General features: G+C 44.8%; 1 long non-coding RNA gene across 1 annotated transcript; it reads left to right on the forward strand.

Annotated features, from left to right (window-relative positions):
• The first annotated feature begins 627 nt into the window (after positions 1-627).
• Positions 628-3,062, forward strand: LOC137413565 (uncharacterized). Its single transcript, XR_013622868.1, has 2 exons — positions 628-1,167; positions 1,198-3,062. It is a non-coding gene; the product is annotated as an uncharacterized LOC137413565 (long non-coding RNA).
• The last annotated feature ends 7,030 nt before the right edge of the window (positions 3,063-10,092 follow it).

Below are 10,092 nucleotides of genomic sequence, written 5' to 3' on the forward strand. Positions count from 1 at the left end.
TTTGACAGAAAGGGTAGGTTGGAGATGGGTCTGAAGTTATTTAGGGTGTCAGGGTTTAGTCCAGGGTTTTTCCAGAATGGGGGTGAAGTTTCACGAGTTTTTGGGGAAATCGGTATGTGAAGCTGGATTAAGTTGGAACTGCTTGATGAGCCATGGAGATGGATTGGGTTTTGTTGTTGGTTGTCTGGGAGTTCGGTTGTTGCATTGCCAAAGGTTTCTGTGTGGTGGACACACTCGTTGGCTGTTGTCTTGTGTGACGTGGATGGAGATGTATGTGGCTGCGTGTGGCTGCCTGGAGTCGGGAAGGCGGCTACAGTGGTTGATATTGGTTGTGGATTGTCCGGGGTGCTTCGATTTGCATAGGGGGTGAAGATTGGGATATTACATTATTTTAAGTAAGTATTGGCATGAGTAATTACATAAGTAATTATGAGTTATTATGAGTATTAGTTATGAGTAAGTGATTATTACCTTCGCAAAAGCGGAAGGTTATGTTTTGATCGCTGTGTATTTATTTGTATGTCTGTGTGTGTGTGTGTGTGTGTATGTGTATGTTATTCGCATAACTCAAAAGGTATTCAACCGATTCGCATGAAATTTGGTGGGATGATAGGTTATTATCCGGGAACCATTTGATTAGATTTTGGAATCGATCGGGTCAAAGGTCAAGGTCATGAAAAGGTCATGGATGTGATTACAATATCAAACTTTTGGCGGGATAGAATGGTTTAATTTGAAACAAATCTTCCCGCATGACAACGTAGGTGTGGCTTTGCTACACAGATCTTGTAGTCTTTTATTTTGGCAACAAAAGTAGCTGCGGTGAAGGTATGCGCTCTACCGAGTGCCCGTTCTAGTTTTAGTAAAGTTACATGTTTCGCTGTGTTGTGGATCTGGGGACAAGCTAGTTTGATGGGTACCCTGGGGTCTTCGGCGTGTCTATGTGTTTGGCTGTCTGTTACACCGGACTCTTGAATGGGTTTTCATGAGACGAATTTCAGACATAACAGTGAGAATCTATTTTGAGCGAATCACAGTGGGTGAGGAAAACATTGTGTGTGACCAGACACCAGAACTGACCAGAATTGAAATTGGAAGTAGACCAGGTTATTTCTATTATTTGTTTATTCGTGAAAATAAATAAATAATAGGGGGAGGTTAATGGAGGTTAATGGTGGTTTGTTTGTGTTAATGGAGGTTAATGGTGGTTTGTTTGTGTTAATGGAGGTTAATGGTGGTTTGTTTGTGTTAATTCTAGTTGAAACTCTAGCTGAAGTAATTTTCGTTTATTTTTATTATTTTATTGATTTTTATGATTTTGATTGATTTTTTGATTTGATTTGAGATTTGAGATGATTGATTTTTATTAATTTTATAATTTTATTTTTATTGATGTTGGAAACAGGTAATGGGATGCTGAGAGAAGGATTGAATTTAATTTGAATTGGACTGGATTAAATGGGATTGAATTTAAAAATTGAATATTGGATAAAATTGGATCCACTTGAAAAAAGTGGATTAGGAAATTGGGAAAAGGTGTTTGGTTTCTTCTTCCCAGGAGCGGGCACAGTCATGGATAGTTTCCGGATAGATAAATTGGCTTTGGCCCTAGAAAAGGTGGCAAACGACACCGCTACGGCTCATGACATACTATTGGATACGGTGATTCACATGCGTACAATGGTGATGCAGAATCGGGTGGCTTTGGACATGCTCTTGGCAGAGAAAGGAGGGGTATGCGGAATTATAGAGGGAAAATGACGCAGCAGCAAACTCATTTGCTGCGTCATTGACGCAGTAATGTTGCACTTACATACCCGATCCATCTGAAGGAGTGTCAGCCGCAATAGTGAGACTAAGGGAAACTAGCCACGCCCTGACGATCGATCGGATCGCGCGAAAAAATTCTTATACATTTAGCTGGCTCACTGACTGGTTCCGGGGATGGACGGGCACCATAGTGAAGTGGTTATTGACCGCACTGGCTGTGATAATCGGGGTAGTAATTTGGGGGGCACTAATGAAATCTCTAGTCCTCCTCTGTATGAGAAAGTATTTTACAGGATGGAAAGTGAAGAAGCCGCCGACAACGACTATGGCTCTGACCACAGAGGCCGTCGACCTGAACGGGTCCTTCAACAAGGCAGTTGCAACCAACGCTCCAGAAAATTGTATTGAATTTTGTGACGACTGTGATACTTGTGTGGATCCCATGTGGGAACTGGCTGCTGCCTGTAACGGTGTTTGTGATGACTGTGATACTTGTGCTGAAAACCCCTTGCGTGTACTGGCTAACGCCTCTTATGTATTACAAGCTGACAGCTGCACGCCCCCCTCCGACCCAACTATGGATCTGATTGCGACACTGGGTCTGGCGGTCGAGGGACCCGACGCGGATGTCCTAGACCCGCAAGCCGACCAGGCGCCCATGGGAGACTTTGACATAAAGGAAGTCCCTCTCTTTTCTCCAAATGTTTTAAGTTCAAATGCTTCAAGTGAATCGGATTTTTACGCTCTGTACCCTGATCAGGAAATTGAGACACAAGATACTGACGACATTTTGTATTCCCCAGAACAGCAGCACGTGAGGGACCTCATGGGCATGACCGTTGATTAACTTCGAAGATCTGCAAGGACTGCGTCTGCAAAGGGTGGGGGGAGCAAGTTCCGCAGGGGAGGTTGTGGGCCCTCTGGCGGGGCAGAACCTCATCTGGACCAGACGTCTTCGTTGTGGATCCGAAACGTTAATGGACTTTCATGTTCTGAGCCCTCAGGTTCAAAGCACGCACCACACGACACGTTCCCCAAATGCACGGGCGAGGCGCTATGGGCGCACGGTATGCCCTCGGGAGATACCCGCATTACACGATTGTCTTTCAATAAAGCCCGATGTGGCACGTTGTCTCTTAAGATACTTTGTCTCGACGAGACAAGAGGAAGGAATGTCAAGTCGTAGATTCGTTATTGCTAAGAATTCTGTATAAGACGTCTTGAATAATATGTTATGATTTTAATGTTGCTTATATACTATTTTCATAAAGTTAATAAAAGGTTTTTGCTTCGTTTTAGTTTAAAATGAGGAAAGGCTCGCTTGGGTCGTGCTGGACAATTGTATACGTGTGCTTTTTCGAGGCTAGATAAGGCCGGTCGTAAAATCACGCTCACATGCGCGTGATTTTGTGTAACGCTAGTAGAATGATTAGATTGCAGACATAAACCTATCGTTAAAACCATATATATTTTGTATTAATCACAGCGACGCTTGACTCTGTATAAACATGCTTTGAATTACTCATTTGAACAAACCCATATATTTTATGGCCTTATCGAAGCCAAAGAATGCACCCTCCCTTTAATGAGTTATATTTTCTGTCTCCTCGGAGCCCAGAGAAACATCTGGTCCAGATAAGGGACGGATGACGGTGGGGGCTAGGGATGACGGTGAGGGACTCTCGCCAGTCGCTTTGTTCTCTCGGAGATTTTCTGATAAACTTGTCCCTATTTATACGGACTGCGAATCAATGTGCTTCAGGAAGGCTGGACGTGGCATGAAGCTGGTTCTTGCTGTAGATGTCTGGCTTCTTCCGGATCTGTATAAGTTGGTTTTTAATAAAAGCTGCGTCATTTTCAAACTGTTTGTGGACTTCTTTTGCAAACGAAGAGCCGCTTCTTCACATGTATATGTGTGTATTTGTATTATTTAATTATTTACCAAGAAGACAATATCTTTTTTTCCCTTCATTTTGCTGATAAACCTCAATAAGACATACTCGATATAATAGTACATTATTTCCAAAAACCCTATTTGTAATCATATTACCCTCAGTCATAAAATGATTTTGCCATGACAATATATGATCTACCATTGCCTCGACTAAGAATTTTACTTTTCTCGAGCAAACGAACTTGGGGCACCACCTTATGGACCACTTGTTTGTGGCCGAGCACCACCATGGACCCCAATGTTTTGGGGCATGACCCCTTTGTTGGGATGGGCCAAGGGCCTTGCTCACGGACCACGGTAACGTGGCACCTATGCCCAACAGGTGGACCACAATAGTCGGCCCCTGTTGGCCATAAATAACAAAACGGTCAGACAATTTTCAATTTACAAAACAACTGACAAAAGTTTTACATTTTGAACATGCGTAACGGTAAGACGTCCTTAGCTCAGAATGTCCAGCCACCAAATTATTATTTGCAAATACTTATTTCAATATTATGAAACCCCCACTAGAACTGTCTTGTTGCTAATGCACTTGTTCCATGATTGAATAATATTTTTTGTCCATGACATGTCATTAAATGACAGAAAATAATCAAGGTTTCATCAACATACTGGTATGACAACAATGAAGTACAAATTAATTTGTCGACAGACATCGAGAATTATTTCCTTATAATTATTTATATTTTTATTCAAATTGCTTTTGTCTTTGTACCTTTGGCAGCCGAGGCTGACTTACATCACCAATTACAACTAAGTTGAAACATGCACACAGAGAGAGAGAGAGGATAATGGGGGGAACGACTTTGCCATACAGCCAAGGTTTGGACCATGTAGATATTAGTTCACTGGCGGTGCAGCAAGCGCTCGCGCCGCGCGCTGGCGAGTGAAACAAAATGGCGTCAATGCGGAAGTTGTCGCTACTCTCTTTTTGTAGGTACTCTAGGAGGATCGGATCGGGAGCGACAGCAGTGGAGACGGTAAGCACGAGCCGCCAATCAGAGCTCAGAGGTGGTGGTGGTGGCATTGCGTCACAGGGCGTGGTGAGAGGGTTCCAGACTGTTCGGGGGGGGGGGGGGCATAGCGATAAAATCCGCTGCGCAAAAGCCCTCAACAGGACTTACAGCCAGGACTTGCATGGGGGGGGGGGGGGGGGGTGGACTTGCATGAGAACTCGAGCGCACTAACCAGCTCAGAGGATCGAAGAAGAAGAGTTGGCAGCAAACTGTGAAAGACACGCGGGCACAGCCAGCCGCGCATGAACCGATATACAGTGCATTTGAGACGCGCGAGTGAGAACGTCTGAGTAATCGCCAGCCGTGCTAAAAGTCCCACCCTTTGCCGTTTCACCTCGTTATCTGCCTTGTTCGGGAGACGCACTATAGGTTCCTGCCATCGCCTGCTACCATCTTCGCGGGACGTGCTGGGGCCGTGGAGAGCCGGACGGAGGCCGTCTGGACGACCACGTCGACGCGTTGGGGAACATCTACCCATCTGCAATTCCCTGTGTGAGTGTGAGACGGGCCCGTTGTCTGGGATTTAAGTAAAGACTGCTTAAGGCTGCTCTGTGACTCTGCGTCCCTGATCATTGTAAATACGTGTGGGATTAATTAAACCAGTGTTCTTCCTTTCTTCCATTCGAGCGTTTCTGTGGTTTATTCAGTGGCTAAGCGTGGCACGAATAGGATCGCTCAAATCGGGTTCCACTAATTAAGACTGCACGGACCACGTGGTACCCAATCTGCTCGGCGTACTCAAACCACACTTGGTTCGTGCGAGGCTTGTTTCCTCGCTTTCAGGGCAGCGCAGGGAATTAGGTACGAGTGAGAAGTGGTCCCTAGACCCTACACCGCGTTTGTCCGGAAGGGACGTTGCAAGTCTCGGTTCCGCCAAGCCCAGCAAGACTAAGGGGCCTAATCCCCCCTTGGTAGGAGTAGGAAGGGCGGTGGGAGAACTGTAACAATATGTATACAGACTCTCCTCGAGTTACGACGTAGGCGACTTACGACGACTCGCACTTACGACCGTCGCAAAAATCTCAATTGCTTCTTGTGCCTCGCGCTGACAACATCCCTTTCGCTCCATCGCCTATAAGTGGGTGTGTACTGTACTGCCGTCATCATGTCCAGCAAGAGGAAGAGTGCATCCACTGATATATAAATATATAATTAGTGCTGTGCCGATATCTGAACTCGCAATCAGAATAGGTCGATATCACCTATTTTTCAGTAATCTGTACCAACAGATTACAATCAGTGTCCAGTTCCAATGACCGATTAAAGTTGAACTGTACTCCATACAACCCCCAAACCTTGAGTAGCTTTCACCCTTGTTTAGAATTAGAGCGAATTTCAATGATCAAATTGAAGAAAACAAAGTTGCACCTATTGCTTTAGAAACATCCACGAGTACAAAGAAAACCGCGACTCCCCCGACTGTACCATGTGATACGCGATGGCTCTTCCTGACTTCCTGGCAGAGTACGTCTTGACGTCATACGTCCAGGCGTGCATCAAATTCAAAGTGTCCGTTAACTTAATTATTTTCAAAATTCAAAGGTGGACTCACAGTATTCTGGCTCCCCGAGCAAAATGAGGCACATTTTACATGCAGTTTGTAAAATTACTGCTTCATTCCTTAGACCAAATGCTGTGACGTCATCTCACTTGATCCTAACGCACATGGCATTCCCAAAACACATAACCAAACACATGGAGCTCTATTTATTCCTCCAGAATAACAATGACTTTTTAAAAAATATCTTATTCCTCCTCTGTTACCCTCGTTATTTCCCAGTGTGCCTCTTCACTCCATCTTTATGGCTCCCAGTTTCCCCTTGGTTTCCCTCTGTGTATTTTTAAAAATCTAACAAATGATGCTATGGTGGAATACGGACTTGGAAATATGTAATAAGTAATATATAAAAAGTCCATGAGGGGTGATTCGACTTACGACTACTTCGACTTATGACCTGCTTGTCGGAACGTAACCCCGTCGTAACCCGAGGCGAGTCTGTATATATACAGTGCATATCAAAAAAAAAGGGAATCCGAATTCAAGGGGTTAACATGCAAAGGTTATTTATTTTGACAATTTGCATGTGGTTTACTAATTAAGAGGAGATCCGCCGCTTTCCATTGATACCTTCCATGCATCATTGCTGTCACACATGACTGAGTACATGTTCATTGAAAATTACAAGTTCAAATCACATTTTTACAAGTTTGGCTAATCGATGCAAGTCAGGATAATTGGTGCAAAATGAACGTCAGATGTGAACTTTTCTCAAGAATGATTGGCCTTTATGCACCCACACCTTCAACGTGTCCACCTCCCCTTTCAACACAAAGCTCACAGTGGCGGAGCATGCCCTGAACTGCTCGTCTCACAATAGCCAGGTCATTGCGCAAAGCATCCACTTCATGTCGAATATGGCCTTGCAATTCGTCAAGATCATGGGGAGGAATTAAAACACCTTGTTCTTTAAATGTTCCCAAAGGAAATAATCACATGGTGTGAGGTCAGGTGATATTGGCGGCCATTCCACTGCATGGTTGAGGGCGATGACTCGGTTTCCAAAGATTTCCCTCAGTCGATCTCGGACAGCGATAAGACGATGTGCTGGGGCGCCATCTTGGCCCCACCAGAGATATCTGAAGACACCACGAACCTGTCGCTCAAAGTTCTCCTCCAGCTGTGGTACAACTTCATTGATCATCTGCAGATACCTGTTACCATTGACATTTCTTTGAAAGAAAAATGGTCCGATCACCTGACCACCTCCACAAAGTCCCAACCAAACAGTCCACTGTTGTCGATTCATGTTGGTGTCAAAATTAAATTCCGGGGGTTGTCCTGTCGGTGCATATTCAAGAACATTATGGGTATTGACCTTGCTGTCCATGGCGAAAGCAGCTTCGTCGCCGATAATGAGATACCGCAGGAAATTGACATCTGCTTCGCAACGTGCTATCAATGATCTGGCAAGCACCAGCATCCTGGCAAAATCTTCTGGCGTAAGTTGATGCCGGATGTGAATCCGATATGGATGTTGGTGGAGGTCCAGTTTTGTGATTCGGTTTAATGTTGCCGAAGGCAATCCCGTCCCATTTCGTCTTGCGCTGGTATCCCTAGGATGCTCCAAAACATGCTGCCTTACTGCTGCAAAGTTCATTTCCGATCGCCCAGTGCGCCTCCTACCAGAATTCCCCTTGCTGCGGTTGAGGCTCGTGCCATGCTCTTGGTATTTTCTAACCATCGCCCAGATGGTTTTGGCTGCTGGAGGCTCCCATTCTGGGAAACGTTCCCTGAACACATCACGAGTTCGTTGCAAACTTCCAGTTTGGAAAGGTTGTAACCACGAAGGTCCGCTGTTCAGTCGTAAGTTGAACCATCTTTTCAATGACTCAGACTGTCTCTAAACCCATACACTGTAGGCCCATCTTAAATACCCATCTTAAACAAAGGATGACGCAACCGATGATTACCAGACCAGCTTAACAATTTTACATAATCCACTTGGCAGTCGACAAGCAATGCATCCATTTCAAACTGTCTTGCTGCCAAACTTGTTCTGTTCTGTTCTGTTCTGTTCGAGCAATGCAACTGCCAAACTTGTAAAAATGTGATTTGAACTTGTCATTTTCAATGAACATGTACTCGGTCATGTGTGACAGCAATGATGCATGAAAGGCATCAATGGAAAGGTGAGGATCTCCTCATAATTGATACGCACTGTATATATATATATATATATATATATATATATATATATATATATATACCAGCAGAAGTACCCGGCATTGCTGGGTGGGGGAGAGGAGGAGGGGAGCGGGAAGAGGAGGGGAGGGGAACGGGGGGGAGGGGGAGGGGGAAGGGGGGGAGGGGGGAGGGGTAGGGGGGAGGGGAGGGTGTGGGGGTGCCCAGGGGAAGAAGGGCCCCTCCCCCTCCCCCCTCTCCCCCCTTCCCCCTCCCCCCACCCCTCCCCCCCTCCCCCATCCCGTTCCCCTCCCCTCCTCTTCCCCCTCCCCACCTCCTCCCCCTTAACATCAGGGGGGTTGACTCAGCCTGTCATCCTACTAGTCCTTGAGCCAGACCAAAAGTAATGCTCCGGCGGGGGGAGTAATTCTCATTATGATTTTCCATTAGACCAATGTCTCAAGTGTCAGAAAAGGTGTGATGGACATCTGAGAACGGTAGCTTAGTGCCCGGATGGACGCCATCTTTGAAACCACCCAGCTCGAAAATGCCCATTTGGTGGGGTACATTGTTGCACGTGTATCTGGACTTCTATACTAGCTACCGATGTGCGGTTGACGACTAAATATACGTCCGATGTGTACCGTCTAAATAAAAAATAATATGAAGCATTTTGTTTTAGATTAATTATTATAAAAATCAATTATCGAAAAAAAAACATATATTTTTCAATATTTTATTATTAGACTTGTACTTTTTTTAGTGAAACAACACTGGTATGATTTTCCAAATTATGCATTGTGCTACACCGTTTATGTGTCTATAAAAATAACTCAAAAACTAAAACATATCATCCACCACGAGTTTACAACAAATAAATGTAAAGAGGCATAAAATGACTTAGGCCGCCGCTGGCATTATCTATTCTGACGATAACGCAAGTTAGGAATGTCGTATGGAGAGCATTTTAACACCATACGATATCTAATGAGCAGGCGGAAATTGTTACATAGGAAATCTGCACTTTGGTGGCCATCTTGGATTTCAAAATGGCCGCCAATTATATTAATTATTCATTACTAGAGTTTGGAAAGACGTATGGAGCTGATTTTAACACCATACGATGTATATTCCTAATAAGCAAGCGGAGGTATCATTGAACATGTCATGTTTTAGTCAAATAACACCGGTATGATCTTCCAAATTATACATTTTGCTAAACCGTTTATCTGTCTATAAAGATTTTCAGGCAATTTGGCCTGCATTATAATAGAGAACAACATATGCTATACAATATACAGTGCACACAAAGTTAATCATCAGAGTCGCCATCAGAGTCATTGGCATCCTGAGCCACGATAGCATCATCCTGCACCATGTTGGAGCATCCCTGCAGCTTACACACAACAGTGCACTTCAACCCATTCAGTATGCAGGAGCAATCTGACGGTCGACACGTCCTTCTGCATGTGCATGAGATGAGATTCAAGACGACATCTGGAGCTGGTAGACCCGCCATCCATCGGATTGTGAGCGAACCGCCATCATCGAGTTCCCAACCATGTCCTGCTGATGGTGTTGGGACGTCTGGTAGGTTTTCAAGGCTGCGTCGCCAGATAGCCGCCTGATAGTTGGCCCTAAGCGTATGCTGCATCAAGGAGTCTTCA

This window comes from Myxine glutinosa, chromosome 3 (genome assembly GCF_964187855.1).
Source record: "Myxine glutinosa chromosome 3, kmMyxGlut1.1, whole genome shotgun sequence".
Lineage (NCBI taxonomy): Eukaryota > Metazoa > Chordata > Myxini > Myxiniformes > Myxinidae > Myxine > Myxine glutinosa.